This window comes from Copadichromis virginalis, linkage group LG12, assembly GCF_057382275.1.
Source record: "Copadichromis virginalis isolate Kocher_CV1m ecotype Utaka linkage group LG12, C_Virginalis_male_GT1.1, whole genome shotgun sequence".
In the NCBI taxonomy this organism is placed as follows: domain Eukaryota; kingdom Metazoa; phylum Chordata; class Actinopteri; order Cichliformes; family Cichlidae; genus Copadichromis; species Copadichromis virginalis.
Window position 1 is genome coordinate 8,144,129 of NC_140629.1, and position 26,957 is coordinate 8,171,085.

At 39.0% G+C, this 26,957-nt stretch overlaps 1 pseudogene; it reads right to left on the reverse strand.

Annotated features, from left to right (window-relative positions):
- The window catches only part of LOC146696473 (dynein axonemal heavy chain 5-like), a 61,136-nt pseudogene extending 34,328 nt beyond the window's left edge, over positions 1-26,808 (reverse strand).
- Positions 26,809-26,957: the final 149 nt, after the last annotated feature.

Sequence of the window (26,957 nt, forward strand, 5' to 3'; positions counted from 1 at the left end):
CTTTTATTAAGTGACTTCCCGAATAACAAAATGTAAATATACGGAGTTCAAAATAAGGGCTTTGAAAGTTGTCTAAATATCCTGTGGTGGCAAAAATTCATACAACCCCTCCCAACTGTGTAAACAAACATGGAGAGGAGGAGAAAAGATGAGAAGGAAAGGGAAGAGAAAATATAACCATCGAGTAGAGAGAAGACAGTAAGAAATGTGCATAAGAACTAGCGGGGAAAAAAATCAAAGGGCAGGACAAAGATGAAAACAAAATTCTGGGAGTGGAGAAAGAGTCTTTCAGCAGATGTAATGAAGAATGCTGTAGTACACAGAGGTGTACTTGTATGTGATTGTCCATTATAGTTTCATTTCATTACAAATATCAAAGAGAAAATAACTGCAACTCGGTCATAATGGTGAGGAAAATACACTTTTAAAATTGCACTGAACTGATACGACTCGTGCTCTCTTAAGATTGCATTCATGAAATGTTTACTGCACTCAAAGCGGAATGCAGTGCTAAAACAAAATGTTGTCTTCTAACATGCTTCTTTATCCTGCTCTTTTCCTTATCTTCTCACACAGGCCTCAAAGGTTTTTCATGTTAAAATAGAGTCCTTTCTCCCAAATGTCACCAAGTAATTGCTTGTTGAGGACTATTGGGATTCTCTTTAATATTTTAAGGGTTTGACCTCACAATTTGAAGCACTTTGAGTAGACTTGTGTTGTAAACTGATGATTTTTAAACAAAACTAAATTAAGCTGACTTGAAGTGAATATACACAGCTATCTGAGCGAGTACAACAGTTTGTAGGTTTTCCAAAACTATGTGTGACTGTTAAATAGCTGGTGCCAGTGCTTTCATAAAAAGATAATATGTGAATCAGACAATTATAGTTGTGCCAAAGAATTCATAAATTGTACAATTTTCTAATAAACACCACCTCTAAGTCCACCTCTCCAGTAACTATAAAGCAATTCAAAGGCAAATTACAAAAATATAAATATAAAATGCATGCAATATAAAACATTAAGTTTGTAAAGCATGCAAAGAAAAGCTGCAGAACAAAGACACCAATGGATTGAAAACTTGCTTAAGGAAGCACCAAGTAGCTTTCTGTACTGTAGTGCCTTACAGACCAATTACAGTAACATTATCTAATATAAAATATCAGTATGAGTCATTCAGATGGACTATCAGACAATGAGACTCCAACCTCTTACTTAAACTTGGAACCATATATTTTTCAACACCAACACTAACTGAGCTCTGTAAACAGTTTTATAAACAGTTAAAGTTTTATGGCAGGCTTACATTTCAGACTTTATGATATAATTTTAGGGGATGAACACAAAACTTGCATTAAGTGTTGAGGAATTTTAGCCATTTAGCAGAAAAGTCAATGAAAAGTCAGTCAGTCTTTGTCCAAACCCATCTAGAAAAGCAAGAGTAGCTTTGGAAAAAAACATTTTAGAGAATATATAACTATGGTAAACCTGTATAATAAAGACAGGAAATAAAAGGTATGGATAACATTTTGAATGCCTTATGAACAGAGACTGAAGTGGCCCAGAATAATCTAAAAGGCCATTTCAGCACCTTCAGCTAATGAGCAATAAAATTTAACAGAATGCGCATTGGTGTCGCTTCCAGTGACGGCATGATACGGCTCAGTACATAATAAGAATAATTACATTTTCTGCTTAAGCTCTCAGCACATTCCATATTTCATTCTTGACCCTGTGATGGCTTTATGGTGCTGATATTATTAAAGTTACTAGCGCTAGCTAGAGGCTGTACTTTAGCCTGTTGTGCTACAGAACAGGAGTTTGAATAAATAGAGTAACTCGTTTTGTTTTGTCTTTTTTTTTTTTTTTAAATAAAGGTGGGTAATTTCGAGTAACTTTTCACATAATTCAACAAATATCAGAAAACACACAAACTATGTCTGCGCATTTTGCCCCAAAATTCATTTTAGAGTTTTTAAATCAGACATGATGAGTTGCTGACTTGTGTTTTTGGTGAAACATCTTGCAAAACAAACTGAAGTATTCTCCTTTATATTATTCAAAAGTTCCATATAAATACTGCACTAGGCAGTTTGGTACAGTTTAGTGCAGGCTATGCCAGTTACTTTCAAACACTGTGTTGAAGTTAATAGTGACACACTAAGTTGGACTGGTACGGAGCAAGCTGTAGTGTTCATGGTCAATATTAGGCTGCGTCAAGTGTAGCATACATGAATTTCTATTTAAGAAGATGATGAAGATTAGATTCATCTCCCCAAATTCCATCTTTTATACTACCTTTAAAATATCTTGGGGTTAGAAATCGGCCATATAGCTTGTGAAACATGTGCTTATATCTTGTTGACTTCACTTAGCTAAATCCACAAAGAGAAATGGATATCATGGTAGCAACATCACATGGCAGCTTATCAAATAAGACTCTACTAGTGGCTCAAAACAAGTTAGAATGCAACTTATATCTAAGTAACTGTTTCCCCAAGCTATAACTCCTGATTACAAACCATAGGATATACTGTAATATCACCTGAAAAACAACAACAGAGCCAATGCAGTCCATGCACATGCACAGCACTGGATCACTACTGTCTATTAATGATATAAAAGAAGTAGAAACAACCAGATGCCTTTTTAAAGATACCTTAACCTCTCATTGATTATTTAATTTAAAACTATACAACTTTCAAACACTGCACACTGCATATTCTCTTGTTGTTCTGGTCTCACAGCCTTAACTGTGACCCACATTAAGTAGAGGATTACATTACTATGAATACGAATCTTTTCTCCTTGTGTGTGCTGCTGACCTCTCCAGATGACAGCACATTATTCATGTACTCCAAGAAGGACTCGTCTTTTATTTCGTTGTCAGTAAAGATGAAGCTGATGCCTTTTCCATGCTGGCCAGCTGTTCTGTACAAACTCTTCAGGTCATCCATCAGGTTGGATGTATTGTATGAGCTGGAAAAGAAAAGCATAAAATAAATATGCACACCCTTTCTTCACTAATAACTAATTTTACAGCTTCTAAAAATCATCCATACGTAGTTAAATGCAAAGTGCAGCAGCAGAAAACTAGATCGCATAAAAACTTTAATTCATCTATTTATGTGCCAATTTGCATGAAATTTCTCATGAGATTGAAGCTCAAACTACATTTATTGGTGAGAGCAGTTTAAAAAAAAAAGTGTCGGCGCCCCAGTTTGAGGCTTGGACGATGAAAGTGAAGCACATCTTAGCTTGAAAGTTCACCTGCTTTAGTGTGTGAATGTCAAATTTATTGAATTATAAAGAGGCAGATGAAAAATAAGTTAGAGGGAAAATGGAAGAAGCTGCAAATTGGAGATATTAACTGCATAAACAACATGAGAGAGAAACCACAGATTACTTTCATCTGGTTCTTTAATGATTATCAGTGAGATGAGATACTCCATCCTGTAGTTAATAAGAAATTATAACAACAGCCCTAAGTGGCTGGGAGTTACGCTGTGACTGCCAGACTAGATACGCATTGCTGGTTATTAAAAATAAACACACCTGTTCCCAACTCAACCCAGCAAAAGTGATGAGTTGACCAGTTTGTAAAAGAAGAAATAATATTTGAGGACAAAATAATGGCAGTTTGAGAACAATGAAGCTAGTTAAGCAAGATACAGGTAAAGAGTAACCTCTCCACTCAAGGGAGAAAAGCTGCTTAAGTGAAAAGTAACATTGTGTCAGCCATAAGGATAAAGAGCCCGGACACAGACAGCATGACTACTAGCCACTCAGGGCTGCTGTGATGATAGAAATGCTTCTTTATATGCAGTCTAGTGTGCTTCTAAGAATCCACTGCAGCATATATACCAAAATAAATGCTTTTAAAAAATCTCTAGTAGGAATAATAGTGTTAGGATAACAAAGTTTAAAAGAAATTGTGTACATTAAAGCAACAAGAAAGTCTAAGTTACTGTACAGACAGAGGGAGAGAAAGAGAGTAAATTGGGTTTGCATGAAATAAGAGAACTATCTGTACTGGATGTGCATCTGAAAATCAGTTTTATGTGTGTATCAGAGAGAGCAGATGAAAAAGAAGGAAGGGGACACACAATAGAGGTATCCGTTTTCACCAGGGATAGCTGTGAAGCTAAGAGGACAAACATGTGGTTCATTAATATTAATAGGAAACATTAAAATCTGTTTGGCGAACAAACCGGTGGAAAGTGTGACAATAAATGAATGTAGGGACTGAAGGAGGAAACTACTTGACAGGTTTGGAAGCACGAGTTAGTGATGGTGAGTTAGTATGTTAGTGAAGCCAGAGCTTCTGAGATATCATATAATTAGTATGATATCTGTACCTCTAATGAGAATATACTAGCTGCTGGGCCTGAGAGCTGATAATGCAGAATGTTTCTCATCAGTGACAAAGGTTCTGAGTTTAATGGTTTGATTATAGATGATTATATGATTAATGATTAGATTATAACTAAATCTAACGATTATAAAACAACTTTAGTTTGACATGTTTTGTGAAGAAATTACTCAGAAAAGGAAATCTGACAATGAAAGGTGTTACTACCACTCCACAATCCAATCCTTAGGAGGTTTACAACTTACACCACCCTACCTACATCATTAATAATATTAATATTAATTTTTGCCAGCACACTACCGTGTGAGCGTGATCTGGAAGATCTTGTATCCAGCTATGAACGAGGCCAATCTGGTCAGGCTCTGTTTGCCAGAACCCCCAACCCCCACCAGCAGGGCATTACCTCCCGGTGTTCGGATTATCCTCGACACCTACAAATACACACAGAGCTAGAGTCAAATAAGCATGTTTAGATTTGCAGTAAGTTGTAGGCAACAAAAGAAAATAGCAAGCAAAGTAGGAATACATTAAAAAGATAAAGTAGGAATCTGTGTCTGAGTGCAAATGTCTGGGAGTGAGCAACTGTTTGTGAACGCTCCACAATTTATACTCCTTGAAGTAAAACTGTTAGGATATTCCTTGGGCTTTAAGGTGGTCTGAAAACATTAATGGAGGACTTTGAAATGTAAAAACCCTGACTGATGAAAACGTTAGGAAGTGTAGATTATTTTGGTTGGCACAAACACGACAAAAAACTCTTTAGAGTACCTTGACCAAATGTATCATAGCATCCTGAAAGAAGACCATATCCATGCCAGTACCCCTAATACTTTCATTGTAATGGCTTAGGAACATGTTCAGACGGTCCTTTAAAGTCTCAAATGATTCAATAGGCTCGTACACTTTGGGCAAATCAAAGTCTGAGTCTTCTGGTTCTTCCCCTGTGAGGAAAAAAATGAAAGCAGGTCACAAAACTGAGAAAATCTCTTAAATATATATATATTTCAATATAGTCAGACTCAGTAGTACCTGTGGCCTCAGGGGCATCTCGCAAGAAGTCAACAAAATATCTTTCTGCTACATAGTCCACCATATTCTTGTGCTCTTCACCAAGATGTTCTTCCACCAGCTTTGCCAGAGCCTGGTCAAACCACTCCACATCATCAGGCATCGTGAATCGATCCGCTATCACACGCTTGCACTCATGTTTCCAAAGTGCCATCAACGTCTGGAAAATATATGTTACGTTATTTTTCTGTTAGACAGAAGGTAATTAGCTACATGGAATAAAGTAATAATAATAAGTAATAACAAAGTAATGACTGGTAATAGGTAAAAGCACTGGGGTAGCTTAGTTACTGCAAAACTGTATTACTAGTGTATTATTTGACTTAGGATTTTTAATGTGAAGTCAGACTGTCTGCCGATATTTTTAACCTAGTTATTTTTGACCTCAGCAAGCCTCCTGTGACAGCTCTTGCCACTCAGTTTCATACTGCTGCCACTTCCCCTGTTTGTCACTTACTCAGTCATGCATATTTGTCCTTGGAAAAATCCTGCATGTGTGACCAAAAAAAATGTTTCTCCAGTGGAAATCTCAACATGTTCTCAAGTTTTTCTTAACTACTTGTCATGTTAGAAATGAGGTAATTAAGCATGCAAAATACATCTCACCTGGACAGAGGTGACAACTTCAGCATTGGTGCTGAGCATGCCTTGCCAGATCCTGGAGAGATCCCTCAGGTTAAAGATGTAGTGGAACTTTGCAGGAGTCGGAAGCATCTTGACCTTAGTCAGCTGCCAGAGACGACGCGTGAGGGAAACCAAACGAGGTACAGTGCTCTGGACCTCCTCGCTAAAACCACGTCCTGTGTAAAAGTGGCCCTCACCGATCACGCCTGTGTCATAAAGTCGATGTTTAGAAAAGTTATATATTTTTTTCCAAAGTAAAGGATACAGTGTGTTTCGTGAAATCACTGTATGGTGGCATTTATTAGTACTTAGTTCATCCCTCTAACTTGCTGTGATATATATATGATTGGCAACTATATTACAAGCACACAACACCTACACAACTGTCTGGAAATGGTAAAATAAGAACAAATAAAATAATGTATGTCTCTCAGGACATACATTATACATTATGCCTTAGACCTTGTCATGTATGAACATGTAATGCGAAGTAATCCCCAAAATATAAATGACTGCAGAAAAATGACTTCTTGCAGTGTTTTACCCACCAAATATCTTGTCTATCGAAGCATTGGAGGGCAGCGTGCAGTTAAAGATTGAGAACTGCCTTTTCAGTCTCTGTGGTATGTCATTACGGCCCCCTCCAGGATGAATCATTGCTGCCAGGAACTGAACATCCACAATATTTGTGAACTCTCCAGGTTTTTCCAGATTGAAGAAACCATTCTGTTCCATCAGCTGCCTGACAATCTCATTAGTCACCTGTGATTGAAAGCAAGAAGCTTAAATCAAGAAAAGTTTTGTTTTTCATTTATTTATCATTAACCAGTATTATGAATGAAAAAACACCAGTAGAAATGTTATAATGACCTGGTCTCCCCACTCATTGATGACAGGCATGTTGATGTCATCTATAAAAATTGACATTTTCTTCCCAGCAGGCGGTCCATAAGTGGTCCCCATCCTCTTATCAACATAGCTCTCAACTGACCTCTAAAAAAAAGGAAAAAAGGGAGGGATGAGGCAAGAAAAAGTACAGCGAGATAAAGAAAGAGACCTTGTAATTTCAACTGAAATGTAATTCATCACAGATCATCAATATCACACATGTTCATATTCTTTAATGGCAAATGAACACAGTCATGGTGTTGGTTTTCATTATAGACCTGCTCTGTGCATAAGGCATTGCCAGGTTGGCAATGCCTTATACAACTGCCCCCTGCCTTGCATTGAAACGATTACTTTCTTCCTGTCTTTGGCTGTGTGACTGCTGTCTACTCTTACTACTTCAGCTGTATCTCATCACTCGATCGGTCCCTGAGTGTGCGCAGTAAGGAGCCTATAATATGCCTTGTTACTCAGCTGTATTCCGCCCTCTTTCCTAGTTTGTGTCTATTTTGGTTTCACTGTACTTTGCATCCATCCTTCATATCTTTTGTTTTTGGTTTTACTACTATTTGTATAAGCCTTCAGCTAATTCCTGTGTTTGATCTCTTGGTGTTACGTTCTGTTGCATCAGCTTTCATTTTTAAAGTTTGCTCTTTATTCTTGTTTACCTGCCTGTGGTGTTCTCCCCTCTTTAACTGAACGCTCCTTTTAAGTTAAAAATTCACAGAGTGACACACTTCTGTTTCTTCTAAATTAAGAGAAACGTAGGCAGGTGACCTGCTGCTTTACCTGGAACATTAGTGGTGTAGTAGCAGAAGAGAAGTTGAGACTCTTGCCTATGTGGGTCTCAGGGTCATACTTTGACATGTAGCTCTTGATGATAACAGTCTTGGCTGTTCCTTGCTCTCCAATTAGCAAAACAGCCTATAACAAACATATTTAGATTTGCCATCAGTCCAAATTATCCCAACTAACTTCCACGTTATAGGATAACATGAGAAGGACGACAGTAGAACAAGACCGCGAACAGTTAACTGTGTCCTCCAATGCAAGAGAGGCATGTCTACGGCATATTCTATGAGGAAAGATCAAAGGGAAAGTAAGAGCATATCCTCTGCGTCTGCTGAGCATAAACACATGATGCTGGTTTTGTAGTTACATTTAAATGTTTATCCAAAGTTTACTTCAGGTTGTCTCTCTGGAGAAAGTACATGACTCATTGTCAAAGTCTAAAAACAGATGAGACCTTCATAAATGTAAATATAACACATCAGAGCTGCTTTTCCACCATCCCTGGACTCGCACCAGTTTGCATACAGGGAGAACCGGTCAACCGAGGATGCGATCGCCACAGTGCTGCACACATTACTGAAGCACTTGGAACACAGGAACACCTATGCACGGCTCCTCTTTGTAGACTACAGCTCGGCTTTTAATACCATCCGGCCATACAAACTCCGTCCCAAACTCCACCAACTGGGACTTAACTCCTCTCTGTGCAACTGGATTGTGGACTTCCTCACTAACCGTAGACAGAGTGTCAGAGTGGGTAAGAACACCTCTTCCACCCTTGTGGTCAACACCGGTGCCCCTCAGGGGTGTGTTCTGAGCCCTCTGCTATACACTCTCTTCACCCATGACTGTATTTCCTCCTGCGCGTCCAATCTCATTGTTAAGTTTGCAGATGACACTACAGTGCTCGGACTTATATCCAACAATGATGAGACAAACTATAGGACAGAGGTGCAACAACTAGAGTCATGGTGCCACGACAATAACTTGGTCTTAAACACCAAAAAGACCAAGGAGATCATTGTAGATTTCCGGAAGAGGGGTCATAACAACCATCTGCCTCTCTTCATTGGCAGTGAGGCGGTGGAGAGGGTGAGCAGTTTTAAATTCTTGGGGGTAACTGTGACCGAGGACCTGTCCTGGGGCAACCATATCACCTCAGTTGTACGGAAGGCCCAACAGCACCTCTACTACCTGAGGAGACTGCGGAGCGCACACATTCCCAGATCTCTGATGTTGAACTTCTACAACTGTGCCATCAGCAGCGTTCTGACGTATGGATTTCTAGTGTGGTTCCCCAGCTGCACCAAGGCCGATCAGCAAGCACTCCAGCGGGTGGTGAAAGAAGCTGGCAGAATTATTGGAACAAGTCTGCCAGAGATCAGTAATATCTTCCCCACTCGCTGTCTGAGGAGGGTGCACAGTATCCTGCGGGACCAACATCACCCTGCGCGCCACCTTTTCCATCTGCTGCCCTCAGGGAGAAGGTACAGGTCTATACAGGCCAGAACATCCAGACTGGCCAACAGCCTGTATCCACAGGCTGTGAGGCTCCTGAACTCTCTGCCCCCCTCTCACGGACAATAACCATATCCAACTTCTTAATAGCAATGAACTGGTCTGCATTGGTGCATCATATCTTTATTCTCTTCCCCCTCCTGCCCCCCCCCCCCCCCCCTCTTTCTTAAACAGATAACTATCATATCTGATATCATATCTCACAGTACAATAATATTGAATGGGTTGCACTGTTGTATTTTGTCATGTTTCTCAGGTCTTTGTCTGAATTTCTACGAACATTATTGCTAAGGATTGTCTTATTGCATTGGAGTCACACTGGGTTAAATATGTACACTTGGGTTTTAAGGGGTATTTATTATTTTCTTCTTTTTTTTGGGTTGTATGGAAGCCCCAAACGCAATTTCATTGTTCTTGACAATGACAATAAATAAATACTATAGAGGATTTAGAAAAGACACAAAACACTCAAGAACAGGAAGGTCAGATTAGACTTTGAAAACAGAAAACAGCTAAAAAGAGCCTTGCACAATTATCCAAAAACTAAAACTAAGATTGCTTGTGCCAGAATGATGGGAAAAGAAAAGTATGTGGAACATCATCACATTGTCTATCAAACATGGAGAAGGCAGTTTAACACTACGCGTTAAAGCATGCGCGTGTAGGCTGTCACTGGAAGCGGGTCACTAGTGTTTGCTGATGATGGAAATTACTCTAACTGGTAACCATACCTTGCCTTGCTTTGCAATAGTCTGGGTTAGGAAGTCTGTTCTAACGTTGTCCACATTGGGGACCAAAATTGAGCTGTACTCTGGTGTGAATTCAGATGGATAAATGTATTCCTCCACTCTGGTGTTCCAATGGACCCAATGACCTGGAAAAATATTTAATTAAATTTTAATAAGATAAAGCTTGTTGTAGAGATCAACACAAAATATGAAAAAAAAAAAATTCAAAATAATATTAATCCAAGGATATTAATTTAGTTTATCACTAAAAATAATTTTATATACACATATGTACTTTCCATAAGTACAACATGAGACATAATGTCTCTGCCTACCCAGTAACTAAACAACGCCATCTGACTGAAAGTTAATGAAGCCATGCTTACCATCTGCTGTGACATAGTAGTCAAACATGGTGTCCTCACTGTCAGGAGGAATGTCTGGCAAGTTTAGATGAATACTCTTGTTTCCTCTAAGCCAGATTTCCATCTTCCTCCGATCATCCAGTTCAAGTACGGCCCCAGCGCTCCACATTAGTGCAAAGACATAAAGCCGCTCCAAGAACTCTCTGGATAAATCGCCACACTGCTCCTGTAAATTGATATCCATTTTAAGATGAGGAAATTCAGGGATCATTAAAAGAACCCAAAAAGGAGATGAGCACTTCATAAGTTAGGCCAAGTCTATGAAACTGAACATACAAAATATATGGACAAAACTATGAGTCCCAGTCTGTATAATGGGTATAAATGTGCTTAAAAAGGTTTTGAAAACATAAATACAAGTTGGTCTCACTATAAATTTCCACTTCTACTTCAAGAGTCACTTATCAATGAAATATTCATTAGCTGCTGTTCGTGTGCATGTCCAGTGGATGGGAATACCTCACCTTAGGTGGTATGAGTCCCTGTAGCATGTTTATGCATTGCATGATTACAAAGGCCTCTAGCATGTCCATTTTGAACTCTAGTGACTGCACGCAGAAGCGGTAGAGCTCGGAGAAAGACGAAGAGAAGAGCTTTCTCAGTATCTCTGCCTCATGTGGGGACCGTTTCTTCAACCAGCCCTAGAAGCAGCAACAGCATGACTCTATTTAGTCAAAACTACATGCAGTGCACAGGTTTTAAATTATATGATTCACAAGTAAATATTGCCTTAATATACCTTGATTTCAAACTTTTACGAAATGAAACAAAAATAATTACAACCGGTTTTTCACCTCTAGTATGGGGATCCAGGTGAGCACAGAGGAGCTCATGAACACCATGCCATTGCGTGAGACGGTGGCTGGAGAGGCATTGTCGATGTTATGCGGCTCAAATACCACCTTGCAGTTGGGAGCCATTGGTATTCGGTCTCCATTTGCGAGTGTAAGAGTTCTGTTGTCATCCAAAACTGAATTTAGGTTTTCAATCCAGATGGCGTCAACTGGCCCATCCAGCACTATCCAGATGTGCTCTCCTGTGAGGGAAACAAAGTGTTTGTTTACATGATTACGAAAATGAGGTGGTATGAAGACCTTGTGCTGTCACCCTCAAGCAAAAATGAGCTACATTTCTGAATATGAATTTAGTGCAGACAAAAGAGTTCAAAATGTTTTCTTGGCTAACCAGCAATCATGAGCTATCAGTTTGCAAGAAAAACAACAACTGAGTCATTTATTTTGTGGAATTTTAAATATGAACAAAGAAATCCGTTTCTCCTCGCTCTCCTCCCAGTTGGAAAACATCCAAAAACAGAAACACAAAAGACAAATTGCGTCTGAAACAAGCAAAAGGCTGACGTTGTCTGACGTTCAGGCAATATCGCACGATAAAGCTGCTGTTTGAATGTGGTTTACACTCTAAATGCTGAGAAATCAGTTCCTTTGAATATGACTACTACATGAGCACGTGTTTTACACAGAAGTTACCAGATGATACACACAAGGCTGTTTCTGCATCAGTTAAAACACAATGAGCGTGGACAGCACACAGCTGTTTTCACAAAGTACTTCTTTTCTTTGAGGAATATCTACTTGACCCAGGAGCTGCTGCCCTGTCACATTGCCACATCTACTTTTCTACACTGGAATTCACTCTGTCCAAAGTAGCAAGCTCTGCAAATGAACAGGAAGTAGCAGCAGGAAAATAATGCAAATACGCAGAGAACACCCCACTCATAGATATGCAAAACACCATCAGAACAAGTAATTAATAGATGAGATGTGTACTTAGACGCATAAAAGCAAACATGGAATGCATACGCAATTGCCCGCAGACATTTTTAATTATCCGTGTAAGCTTAGAACTAAATAGGAAGATTAAACAGAGCTTTGTTTCCTTTGAACCTTCCAACGTTGTCCCAACGTATTAATACTTAATTGCAATAACCTACTTGAACTGGTTTGTCAAAGTTCTCATGGAAAACAATGTTTACCAATGATTTTTTGCTTTATTAATACCCAAGTGTGACATATGTGCACAATAAGAAACTTTTTGGACCTTTCTTTGCTCTCAGTGTTTTCCTCCACAGTGTAGAGAAGATGCCATCAGTCCAGTCATTTGTGGCCACATCTAGTCTGCCAAACATCTGAGGTGCAGTAATGGCTTTGGGGTTCATGCGCATCTCTCTGTGAGAATGACCACATTCTGGAAGAAAATTAGATATTAGCAGAAACATGTTCTGTTTTCCTAAAGTTAATATAATGGATAATATAATACTTTAATGGAGCAATAATTATATTAAACACATGACAAGGTCACAAAAGTAACAATATTACCCTAAAAATATGTAGATTTAATAAGATACCCCATAAATTAAATAGATATCTCGTCCCAGTATGAGTATATTTCTTCGGTTATTCTGTTCACATATTCGTGTCTACAGTACAATAGATTCAAAACAAGCTTACCACAAGTTGGTGTCTTTTTCTTTAAGCTCACATGCGACAAAATACACTAAATCCTACCTGTCATAGCTTTCATAAGCGTGTGTATACAAGTTGTCTTTCCAGCCCCACTGGGCCCCAGGGCCATCATGCCATGTCGGACTCTTTGAGTCTCGTACAGCTGGATGACCTTTAGCTTCCAAGGAGGATGGTTGATTAGGCCTGCATCCTCCACCTGAAGAAACAAAGTAGTTACAATTCCAGCTATTTTTGTAACAATAATGCTTTTACTGTATTTACAAGTATAATAACTTAGTATACAGTCGTGGTAAAAAGAAAGCACACCTTCAGTCAATTTTAAGGTTTCACACATCAAAATATCTTTTTTTTTTTAATTAAAAAAATGAAGCCAAAATGCAGAAGCAATATATGAAAAACTAAACTAATACTATCAAATGCACTTGCTTAACTGATCAGCAACAAAACAGCATAAAATCTAAAAGTTCCAACTTTTAATTGCATCTCTCCCTTCCTGCACTGTTTTTCACAAGTCCTCGGGTTAGGTCCTTTACAAATAATAAATGCCACTATTTGTATCCTTCTCGATGTCCTGTCCTGAGGTCTGACATGACAAATACGGCAGCCTCACTCTCCATTAGGCTTTTGGACCGTCTTACTCAGCCTTCGCATTTCTCTTTCTGCCTCTTTCCATTGTTTCCCCTTCCTGTTCCCCCCATCTTGCAAACTTGGTGTTACTGTGGATTTTCACTCTCCTCGTCAATAACAGATAAATCCATTCTCCAAACTCTCCTACCTGTTTGTCAATGGCAGCTTCTAGTTCAGGGTAGCCCGCTTTGTCAAGTTGGATGCCCGGGAAGAGGTCTTCAATCAAGCTCAGAAAAAGTGGCTCATCCTCATCGATCTAAACGCATGTGCACACAAATTTGCAAAACCCAGTGAAAACATGAAATATCAGCATGGTTATCTTTTTGATGCCCTATTGTGTACATTGTAGACTTACCAGTTTTGAAAGGTTCATGTCCCTTAGAACCCTCATGACAATGGTAGACTCTGTATCACTGGGGTTGGCTCGCTTGGCTGCTCCCAGAGTTCGCAGAACTGACAGAATGTTGCGCAGGCCAAAATCATAGTGAACCTGAACATTCATAAATATCATTTTAGTTTCATTTACATTAATGGAAACCCGTGCAACCTTGTTGTTAAGTCATGTGACAATGATACCTCCTCCAAACTAACTCCTTTTCTGACCCCATTCCTACAAGCATCACACTCTATTTTCAGCAGCCTGTGTGTCAGTAAGACTTTTTATGCATTTTTAGCTGCAGCTTGTTTATGCTCCCACACTCAGTGCAAGTTCTACCACTTTCCACTTGTTACTGCAAGGTTAAAAGGAAGATCTTCAATTTTTATACCTGCTTGGACAGTTGCTCCTCGCACAGCTTGTAAAGCGTGAAGAATTTGCGTGCAAGCTCCATGTTGTCGATAAACCCACAACTGGCCAGTTTTACCCTAATAATGATTTGACGGTCTGGAACCATCATGGCCACGGAGCGGAAGTTGATCTTCAGGTTTTCAGGAAGCTCCTGACGACCTGCATAACCTGGATTCTGATTACATGGAGAATAACAAAAAAAAAGATATTAATGGAGTAAAACAGAAATAAAACATTTAATGATAATTAGGAGTAAATGCTACATTGCCCATTCTACTGCATTAGAAATTTAGATCAGTGGTCCCCGGGCCTCGGACCGGTACCGGTCCATGAGTCGTTTGGTACCGGGCCGCGAGAGTTGAGGCTCAGGTGTGAAATGCATGGTTTTCAGGGTTTTTATCGGTTTTCTGCGTTATTTTGTTATCGTTTTTATCGTTAACTCAGTTTTCCTGGGTCTTTTCACGTGTGTTATGAGTAACTCTTCTATTTTTCAGTAGCGGTACTAGTTTTATTTTGTTGTATTTTTCCGCGACACCTTAAAGGCCGGTCCGTGAAAATATTGTTGGGCATAAACCGGTCCGTGGCGCAAAAAAGGTTGGAGACCGCTGATTTAGATGACAGACTAGAATGCAACAACAATGAAACTAAATGGATGAAGTTTATACTGGAATGTAGTTCATCTTCATCACAAACGCTATCCTTCAACTTCAGCAGACACAGCCTACAGACACAGCCTGTTTCACAAAGCTTGTCTATACTAATGTACACACACACACACACACACACACACACACACACACACACACACAGAATAAAAAAGAGGAAAATGATCTCTGACCCCTCTCGCCACAGGGAGGAATTATTCCACTGTTATGTTTAATGACTTGCCTCAGGACAGCAAATGAGGCAAGGAGATAAAGCGATTTAACTATTACTCTAAGAAATAAATCACATGAAATAGCAGGCAGAGCCCAAAGTTTAATTCAAAAACTGACTTATAAAATATTACATGTTAGAGTTCAATTCCATTTTAGTGTTATTTGTGATTCATTTCAGTTTTCAAGATTAAAAATTTTGCTTTAAAAAAAAGGAATCATTATGCGATAAATCTAACAGCCAAGAGTAAATATTGATGTCCATGCATGCACAGCATGTCCAGGCACCATCTGAAACAGATACAGTTCATACACTTCAATATTCATTCTGTTAACTAAGGTGTCATTTACTGATGTTAAGAACTGCCTCCTTTAGATATTTCCTCTGACCAGTCAAATAGATATTAGCAGTCTTGTTCTACTTCCATCACTAACCATGGTAAGGAAGATGCCAAACTCTGGGTTCATGTCCACATTGTCTCCATCTGTGAAGACAAAATTTTTGAGTTTTGTTGTGTTTTTGATCTTTGAGTTCATCATGGTTATCACTGTTAGTGTTTTGGTTTCTGTCTCAGTATTTCTAGCTCTCTAGTTTGTTGCTCTGTGATTTCTAGTTCTTGTTCCCGTGTCCCTATGTTCAGTGTCAAGTCTGTGTCTCTGTGCCTGTTGTGCTTCCAGTGTGTCTGGTTTTGCTTCACCTTGTCTCGTTAGCTCTGATTTCTCCCCGAGCTGTGTTTCCCTCCTGTCTCCCGTTCCTTGATTGCTCCAGTCCTATGTTTTCCTTGCTCTGTGTCATGTCGTACCCTCACCATGCTGTCTGTTTTTTCCCCTCCGAATTCCTGAGGAAATTCTAGTTCCCAGTCCTGGTTTGTTTTCCTAGTTTGTGCTTCTTAGTTTTTAGACTCAAGTGTCCAGTTTAGTTTCGAGTTTTCTAGTTTGGGGTTTTGGTTTGTTTTTTGTGAAGTTTAATCTTTATGTAAAGCCTCCCAGCAATAAACGCTGCCTCTTTAAGTTGATTCTGTCTCATGAGTTCTGCAATTGGTACGTACTTCCTGCTTGCCACACAGTCTATCATGACACTTATAGCATGACTTTACTTAGTGATTCTCACCTTTAAATATTCTCCCCAAGCCTCTGAAGTCCATCTGGTCAGAGCAGTTGAAGACCACAACGTACTTTCCCAAACAGCGACCCATGTCTTTTATGGTCTCGGTCTTTCCTGATAACAAAAGGCAACATTTTCACAGCCTAAACTGAAATGCAACCATTTGTATGCTGATAGAAAACCTGACAACAAATGATCTCATAATAGAAACTATCAAAGCTAACTCTGTAATGAAGCCGTTCCCGACTGAGATAGCTGTGTTGTTTGATTCTTCATTTAAATGACCTGAGTTGTATAGAGTCTAGAAGGGTAAATTATCTATATTTAAAATGGTTAAATTCAATTACTTTAACACTTGGCAAACCTTGGAACAGCTTTTTAACATGTCTGTCCCATTCCGAAATCATAAGTTTTGCATACCAGTTCTAGGTTTTCATTCCTATAAAATGTTGCATTTTCTTTTTGATTCAATGTAATTTCCAAAAAATAGATAGATACTGTGTGACTAATTTTCATACCTGTTCCAGCTGGACCAGCAGGTGCTCCACCCATACTCATACCAAGAGCTTGGGCTAAAGTGATGTAACACCTGTCCAATTGTAGACACACAAACATAATAACAATCTAATTTCATAAATCATGAATCATTTCATAAATTCATAAGCTAATAATATCCATACTCAAAATGACCACAAATGAACGTGATCTCATTCTCCACAAGGTTCAAGGATTAAGCTTTAGAACCCTGCCCCTGAAGCTGATGGGGATTCAGCGATTTGCTCAAGGACACATCAGCAATCAGGATGACTGACAACAGGACCTAGCCCTCTGGTCACTGGTCTCCATCTTCATTACAATGACTGACCTCGGGGTAAAAATCATGGTAAAGCTGGGATACTGACATATTTTCTCTCCTTCAGCAGATACAGATTAATTCTGACCACTCCGTAACCAGATTTACTTTTTTCATCCCAACATCTTTTTTGCCACAATTTAGGACCACTTGCACCTTTCCCTTTTTTAACGTGATGTGGTGGCAGCGAGGAGGTAGGACAATGATAGCAAGCAAAACAAAGAAGAAAGACAGCATGAGAAAATGATGGAAAAGCAGAGCTGTCTTGGCGCCTCTAGCCATAAGGCCAGCATGCCACTTTTTTGGAGAGCTGCTGTCTGATGTTAGATGGTAACTCCCTCCCTAGTGCTGTCCTCTCACATCTCCTCCTTGTCTCTCCTCATCTTTTTTTCCCTCCTTGTCTCTTCTCATATTTTACCCTCTGTGTCTGTTACTAAGACACTTCTTGTTGTTGGACTGCTGTCTCCCTCACTCTGTCTGATCCTCTTTCCTTTTCTTTCTGTCATTCATATCGCCTGTTAGTTACAGATGTGATGATCGCTGTGTAAGACTGCTTCATCCTGCTTCATCCTGCTTTCTAATTTCTCATCCTCACAGTCCCCGAGTTGTCTTTTTTTCTTTGCTTTACAAATCCAGTCATTAGTCAACCACAGAAAGTTTAATCCATTTCATGAAACTTGACATTACAACGAACAATCACGGTCAAGTTTTCAGCATAAATCTAGAGTGGGTTCCTAAAATAACTGATGCATGATGCAGCATGCATTTCTGACTTAGTTACAAAGGCAGGGTCACGTTTTCTGTACAGTCACTCCAAGGTTACACTGTCTTTGTTTAAACTGCAAAAAAGAAAAGTTATACTGCTGTTTTTTTCCTTTATTTTCTTATTAGTGTGTGTGCATATGACTTTTGCCATTATGATACATTTTACTGACGTATGTCTGCTTTACCTGTCCGTCAAAGGTGTAATGACAAGCCTTTCGGTACACCCCAAGAATTCATTCTGGTAGACAAAGCCCACATCTGTAATGTTGATGATCATCTTGTCTGAGTCCTCATTGAAGTAGAAACGGCACTGCTTCAGCCATTCAAAGTCACTGGAGCTTTTGACATGCAACCGGCACTAGGTGGAGAAAGGGTAGCGATAAGAGACAGGGAAAGAGGGAAAGAGAGGGCAGAAGGAGACAAGGGGATGGAAACAGAAGTGAAGGGAGAAGGGAGATGGCATGTGAAGAATAAGAAATTGAAGGGCACCACTCAGAAGATTATTTGAAAAGAGAGATGAAAGCCAGATAAAAGAGGGGAAGAAAGGTGGAAGGGCGGGATGTGTGAGGAGGGATTTCGGTGACAGGAGGGTAACATTAAAAGGGTGGAAAGAGAAGAGAAGCAAGAAAGTGGAGGATGAACGAAGAGGTCATGAAGTGAAATGGGAAGAAAGGAAGGTAAAGGATAGGGGAGAGTGAAAAGGAGGGAAGAGAAAAGTCCAGCAAGTTAAAATGATGCAAATGGGAAAAAGTACAAAATGAATTAGAATAGTAATGAATAGAAGAGATAAAAAGCAGAATATGTGTGAGAAAAAATACAGTGGGGGTAGAAAAGTAGCAGTGTGATATATTATTGGAGAGGAAATAAGGTGAGGCAAAAATGTGTTTAGAAACAAACAGGACAAAGGAACATGAGCAGGACAAATTAATGGTATGAGCTAAATAAATACAAATGATTTTAGAAAGAACTGAAAAAACACATCCAAATAAAGTTTCTTCAAACTGCTTCTATTAACCTTGGGGTTCAGCAACATGCTTATTCTGCCTTAAGTGGAGATTCAAACACAGTCGTGACTTTAAATATTACTTGACTGCCATTAAAACCCCTCTGACTACTTTCGACAGAATTTACTCGCTGCAGTAAACAACATTTTGTATTCTGACATGGCAGCCCTTGGGAGTCTGAATATCAAACACAGTTTACAGAGTGGTTGCTATTTTGAGCCGGAGATTCTAATCTTGAACAGAAATTGCAAAGCGTTCATGTGCACAGTTCAGCGTCAGTCTAACTGATCCCAGCTCGGATGTCTCTGGCCTCTTTTCACCGAATGATCAACATACTCACCAGTTCATCAAATATGTCCCTCTGGTGGACATGAATAGTGATGAGGGTCTCATACTTGGTCCTCTCCACAGCCTCCAAGTCTCTTGTGGTCATGTCAATCAGGGTGTTAAGGAGATCCAGGAAGAACTGGTTGGTTTTGGACATGATGCGACGATCGTATCGGGCATTGGTCAGAGCTTCTTCTGAGTCCCTTGTCCAAATCATCTGAATACCCAGTAACCCCACCTACATTAATGTGCAAAAAACAAAACACATCAAAATGGTCAAATGTACCGATGACCTTAGAAATCTAACTATTGTTTTGATGAAGGAATACTATAGCAGTTTAGTACCACACCCCAAGATTTACAGAGAAAATAACAGCCCCAATTCCCAAAAGTTGGGATGCTGAGTACAATATAAATAAAAACAGAACGCAATGATTTGCAAATCTCAATAACCCATATTTTAGTCACAACAGAACATAGAAACAATAACAAATACTTATAGAAAACACACCCTTTTAAGAAAAAAAAAATACTTGTTCACTTTTAACAACAGTCAGTAAACATCTGGGAACTGGGGAGACCAGCAACTGTACGTGGGTAAGGAATATTGCCCAGTTCTATTCTGACACAGGATGTTTCCAGGTGGTGAACAGTCTGGACTGATGTAAGGCAGTTAAAAACCCAGAGTATCCTTCTACAAAGTATGCGATTTAGCTGAAATATGCAGGTTGTTCCCTGAAAAAGACAGGGACATGACTGGATTGGAGCATATTTTGCTCTAAAACATTTAGATACTTTTCAGCAATGGTGGTATCTATCCAGATGTGGAAGCTGCCAGTTTCATAGGCACTAATGCACCCCCATACCATGAGAGAGAGCAGAAAAAGACAGATTGCGTGAGGATGTGGTCTCCATGTTGTATAAAAAGTTTTCCACATTGGCTCAGTCAGTGTTAAATGACCTCTGGTCCAGAGAATATAACGGTGATTCTGGATCATGTTCACACATGGCTTTTTCTTTGCAGCATAGAGCTTTAGCCTGTACAGCAAACTGTGCTCCCACACATTGATTTTCTGGAGGTGTTCCTGAGCCCATGCAGTGATTTCCATGACAGAATCAGGTCTGTTTGTAATGCAGTGCTGCCTGAGGGTCTGAAGCTCGCAGGCATCCAATATTGATTTTCAGCCTTGCACACAGAGATTTCTCCAGATACTTGAAATCTTTTGATATCACGTAACGTAGATGACGGGAAATTCATATTTGCAATTTTACACTAAAGAACATCATTCTGTAATTGTTCTACAATTTTAGTTTTTTGCAGATTAGTGAAACTCAGCCCAATTCTTTCATCTAACATGCTCTATTTATATCCACTCATATTACTGAGCTGTTGCCAGATATCCTAATTAGTTGCAAAATGTTCCAGCTGTTTTTTTTACTACCACTAATTTATCCAGACTCTTGTTGGCTGTCGTTGTAGTCATTAAATTCAAAATGAGCCAATATTTTATCTCAAAATAGTTTTCTCAGTTTTAAACATTTGCTAGATTTATTATATGGGTTTATAAGACTTGCGAATCATTGCATCCTATTTTAACTTACATTTTGGAGCATCCCAACTTTCTTTAGAATTTATTTTGGAGTTTATTACAATGTTCATAGTAGATTGCCTCTTTAGGCTACACAGGTTTCTGTTTTTGAGCAGCGCCGTCCTTGCTCCACAAGGATAGCCAGTTGTGGTCGAATCAATGTTTTAAAACGTTTGCGGATTAGTTCCTGGATTTGGACAATGACTTACTTGAGATGGGAAGGAGTTGAGGAAGTCAATTAGCTGGAAGCCAGAGTCCTGGATAGCCAGAGCAGCTTGTCTGATCACAAGGTGCAAAGACCTCTGGGATTCTTTCAGCAGAGCATTGAGCCACACCTCCACGTTCCCTTCAGCTGTGACGGGACGATCCAGCTCCACAGTCTCTCCCTGCCGTGATGACACGGCCAGAATGCGGTCATATATCTGTGAAAGGCAACACTGATTAGATCGATTATTATAACTACAATGATGAAGTTATTTTTCTTATAAAAAGTATATTTTTCAAATTCTACATTACTCTGATTAGTTCATTCAATTTGACATTAAAGCAGCTATTATATTTTATTACTTTCATGTTACAATCACATATTTTTCAGAAGGTTAAGTGTTTAAGATAAACAACAAAAAAAGAACATAATCCACCTTTTCATGAAACTGGACACACTTGATATTGTCAAAGACATTGAGAAGGTGGGCCTGGATGGTGTGGGAGTCAGAGGCCTGGCCCAGGATCTCCAGCAGGGCAGGATCAGAGACAAAGAAGAAACGAGGAAACAGCAGACGCTTCTTCTCCAGATAACTGTTTGACCACATAATTTTAAAAAAATCAATACAAAGTATCATCTGACAGACAATACAATAAACCAGATAGTTAACTGTACAGCATAAAAAAGGAAATCAGTCACTTCACTTACCCTCACTACTGATTATCGTTTAAAATCTTCTACCTTTCTTTTGGTGGTTAAGTTCATTAGAACCTAAAAATAAGGGCCATGGTGGTGTTTTAAGTTTTTTCTACTCACCCTGTTAGAGACTTCTGACAGATCTCCAGCTGTTCGAGGAGATGTGGAAGCAGCTGTCCCATGGTCTCATCCCCCACGCATGACTGTACCACATTGGGCATTTCATGGGCTCGCATCATGATCTTCACCCATGACTTATCAATGTTAGAGAAACGCTTTGCTTCCTAAAAAGATTGAGTTAGTCAATTATCTCATGATCACTGTTTGACTGTTTTATTATTTTATTTTGTATTTGGTTATTTCTTTTAAATGCTTGGACGCTGTTTGGCGCTGATTTTAGAATTAAGCTCGTAAAACAATCTTACAAAGGCAACATTTCACTATTATTTCTTCTTCTTTTAAATGTCAAAACACTGTGGCCTGAAAACATTGCCTGGACCAGTGATTTATTTTGCTCAAGAGACTGAAATATAATTTTTGAAAATGAAAATAAAAGAAACTCAACGCCTGGCACATTAATGCACTACTGCACCTAAACACCCAGAATATTGTCCAGAAATCTGATAATGATGTAAAGATAGAATTTTTTTATGTAAATTGTGTAACTGCAAATGAGTAATTTCAGTTCAGTTCACTTGTTTGCCTTTTAAACTGAAATTGCCTTTTAAACTGCATTTGGAGTCCATGTTTAAGCCTGATAACCAATATGAATCACATCCTGAAATGTTGTTCACCTTAGGCAACTGTTTGGCGATATCTCCACCCACAAACACAGCCTCCAGATAGATCCACAGGTTCTGGACAGTCATCCAGTGCTCGATAATATCAGTGGTGTTGGAGAGATTCTGAACCCACTTCTGAATCTGGGCTTTAAATGGGGTGTTGTACCTGAAAAAGAAGGTAAATCTTCACGTTCGCCTTACTTAGGGACGCACACCTGTTTGTGGCTCGTCTAATGTCTAGATTTCCCACAGCTGTGGAAGAAGATCATCACTACCGACACTAATGATAATGACACTCAACACTGCCGTACCGGTTGCTCATAAGGGATCCCAAGATCATTAGGCTATCCTCCATGCTGGCAATGATCTCTGATGTGCTGTCTCCTCTCAGCAGCAACTCCCCACGGGTCTTAAAACTGGCAAATGTAAAAGTCTTGTTGTCCCACTCAGCGATCACTTGCTTCAGCTTTTGTTCAATATCACGCTCTTTCACAGCACTGATGCAGATATCCTGCACAAGAATCCCGCCCCCCAAATGTTTTTAAATGTTAGCAATAAAAATGCTGATGGCAAACAGATGCATATGCACTGAAAAAACAGGATTGGTGTTTGCACTGAACAGGACCACCTATCAGTTAATTCAATATATTACTCTTTAAACTTTTTAAATGTTTTCATTTCCTCCAAACAATTTTCCAAACTTGTATTTTATTTGGAATTTATTATATCAAATAAAAAAGAAAACACATTGAATTAGCAGCTAATGATTCGTTTGTACCTCAATCTCTTCTTTATACTTGAGTAGAGGAGCCTCCATTATGTTACGCAGCTTGAATGTATCAGTTTCCACCTCAAAGGTATGGCCAGTCACCTGGATACAAAACAGGACAAATTACAGCTATTATCATTATCATTAGGTTCTGGTGATGACTTGATTTCAGTCAATAACATTCAGTTGCAGTGCTACACCAGTGGCCATGTTTCACTAACCTCCGTTATCCTCTTCCAGTGCCGGGCCATCATTGCTTTGTTAGTCATGAGTTCCAGCAGGGGGCAGCACTCACTGAATTCATCAATCGTTTTCTTCAGATCCTGAAAGGCCTGCCACTCTTTCAGAGCACGAGGCAGTTTTCGACACCTGGTAGTTCACAGGACGTGACAGTCAAACTCATATTTATTGTCTTCTTTCTAAACTACACTTTAGCTTTGCTGAAGTCAAGTAAAGTTGACATGAACTAGATTAGATGTATAGTTGACATTTTGTTTGTTAAAGGAAAAGTATTACAACACACTTCAAGTTTGGTATTAACGCTACAAGAGTCATTGGATTGGACAACTTGTTGAGTATCCTTCCTTACTAGCACAGAGCAAAAGTTCATGCATCAGTGTCTGTTCATAGCTTCACTCAACCAAATCAACACCTCCACAACAGATAGCTGACATTTCTGCCAGAGGAAACAAATATCCTCTCTTCTTCAGCTCTGACTATAGCTCTATATTTTCCTTCTGACTGCTTCTAATGTTTATCTAGATTTTCATTGTCAAGTAATCCCTTCCAGCTATATTAAAACTTGTTCTTAATTTCTTTAGGTAAAATAAACTAGCCTGTAGCCTATTAGCCTCTTTCCCCTTCAGTGTCTATTTGACACATGCTGGACAAATGTGACCACATAAAGGGCAAAGATTAGCTTTGCATTGTGAGACTGAAATATTAATGCAGTGTTGATGAAGAACAGGAAGCTTTGTTTCTGCCACTGGAAAAAAAAACAACTTTTTTTGTTGTTATGTAAAACTTTTGGGTTAGTATTTCGAAATTATAACATCTCGAAACAAGTTTCCATATTGTAGCAAGTGAGAGGAAGCAGTTTCTTTAATGCCTGAAAATAAGAGTGATGTTTATGGATGGACTAATGAAAATCATTTAATTTAATTCTGCTTTTTTTTTTTTCTCTTTGTGATGTCACCAATTCCTGCAGTAATGAGAGGGCTTGATTACACAGTATGAGAAGGTTATTTTCTCACATAGTCAGTTTTGTTTGTTTCCAGTTCAGCTTCTTTCCTGAAAACGTCTCCTTCTTCATTAACATATTTTAAGCTCATGTTACTACATCTACAGTTAAAAGAGTTCAACAGTTGCTTGAATAAAAAACAAACAAATAAATTGCCAAACCTCGTCTGAAAGTCGAGCAGCTCATTATTAATCTTCTCGATGCAGATGTCAGCCCAGAGGATATCATAGTAGCCATTAACTGTATCGATGACATTGTTGTAAAGGCCGTACAACTTCTGCAGCAGAGCCAGTTGCTTCCTAATCTCCAATAGCTGAGGATGCTGGGTAACAGGAAGTCCAAAGAGCTCTTCGCCTCCCGTGTAAGTGATGTACTTCCTGAACAGGTTGTCAAATCGATTCTGAAGAGGAGAAGAGCTACGATTAGGTACAGCTTACGCTCTGATGGACTTTAAAACATTACACATTTGAGGTAAAACATTTGCAATTATCTGAGTATAATTTATACAGAATAAAAAATCTGTCTTTTGCTAACCATGAAATAGAAACTGTAACAGTATAATAATAGTAATAATAATAATAAAAATATAATAGCTCTTTTAACATCAGTTTCAAGTAACTACTTTTCTGAGGCATCAGGTCAATGCAGGATCTAAATATTTACTAACTGACAGAGAGACAAAATAATTAATCACTAACCAACCTGGAACATGATCAGCCGGTCACTGGCATCTTGGGGTGCAAGTCCCACAACCATGGGACCATCCTTAAACAGAGAGGGAAAAGTGTCATTTTAGTAGCTATTATTAAAACTAACCTTAACTGTAATTAACTGAGCATTTATTTGTTGAATTAAAATAAAAAGTTTAATTGAAACAGAGCAAACAGCCATAGATACTTTACCTTTTCATAATCTTGATAAAAGTGTTGGCAGTCTTCCAGAAAGGTCTCCACATTGCTGACCAGTTCTTCTCTGAAGTTTGGCTGCAAGGCGACCAGCTCGTTCTGCACCTCTGTGCTCCGGGACAAGAGCTTTTCCCAAGTGTAGCGCAGAGTATCCACTTTTTCAGCCTCCTCTTTAGCCACTGACAGTTCATACTTATGGAGCATGGCATAGGACTCCTGTGAGGAAAAATAAGATACTAAGTCTTCCACCTGACAAAAACTAGAATGTGCAAATGTGTAATTATTTCTTTCTGAGCTTCTTGTACAGACTCATAAAGTCAAACAGCTAAAAATCTCTCTTTCCCACTGTGTGTATTTGTGTGTATAAAAAGAGCTTCGATAAATATGTGATGCTGTGGTTTACCTCTATGGGCCCAACTTGAAAATCAATAGATATCTGGTGCTCTCTGATCTCCTTCAGTGCGGCCATGGCAATACGAATATCATCCAGGTCTTTGATCTGTCGATTCAGTTTCTTTCCTGCTTCATCTACAAAAGCAAAAATGTGCTCCATCTCTGAGCGACATTTCCTGTTACAGTAAAGTCCGTAGTCCACCATCCAATTCTTGATTTCAGCAGAGAGGGACATCTTTAAGGGTGCTGGCAGGAAGTAATATGAGCATGCAGAGAGCATCATTTAACTTGCTGAAAATCTCAAAAATCTCATTCATGCCGGTTTTAAATTTGTAACTTAATAAGACCTGTGAATAGCGCCAAGGCTCCTACAGCAATATACTCTGGTTCAGAGTTTACTTCCAGCTCTAGATCTCGATAGAAAAGAATCTGGCTCTCAAACTCCGATAACAAGGGACTCCCCTCGATAAATCTGTTCAAAACACAAACAAAAATAGCACTAGTGCGATGTCAGATAAGCAGATTTATATAGAAACCATACATTTCAACGTACTTCCTCATGGTCTCTTCACGGTCTTTCCTCCAGATGTGATGGTAACGGCTAAAGTGATGTAGAGCGGTCACCACTTCCTGCACATTAATATCAACAGGAGAATATGAAATGAAGTGCACTTATAGAAAAATAAAAGACATTTATATTCATTAAATATACAGAAATATAGATGAAAATATCTGTTGTAAATGTGGGATAAAGAAATATAAAAAGTGTATGGCATGATTTAATAAAAGACAGCTAAGTTTGGATTAGTTTCATATAAAAAATAGCTTAATTAAGTGCCATGTACCTTTTTACTGGAGGTGATAGAGGTGCTAAGTACAGAGATTAGCTTGGCTATTTCCTTGTTCTCAGACACACTCTTGTAGTAATTTCTGGCTTGGAACGGGATGGCCTGGATCACAGAAGCTGACATGTCTGAGGTACTGCCATCTGAAAATGACAGAATTTCACAGAAAACACATTGAGCAGAAATGATGGACATTATTCTTCCAAATATTAACTTCTGGGCTTTTAAAATAATTATATGTTACAGGTCTTTTTACAAGAGAACATGTTAATAATGGAATTACTTCCATTTA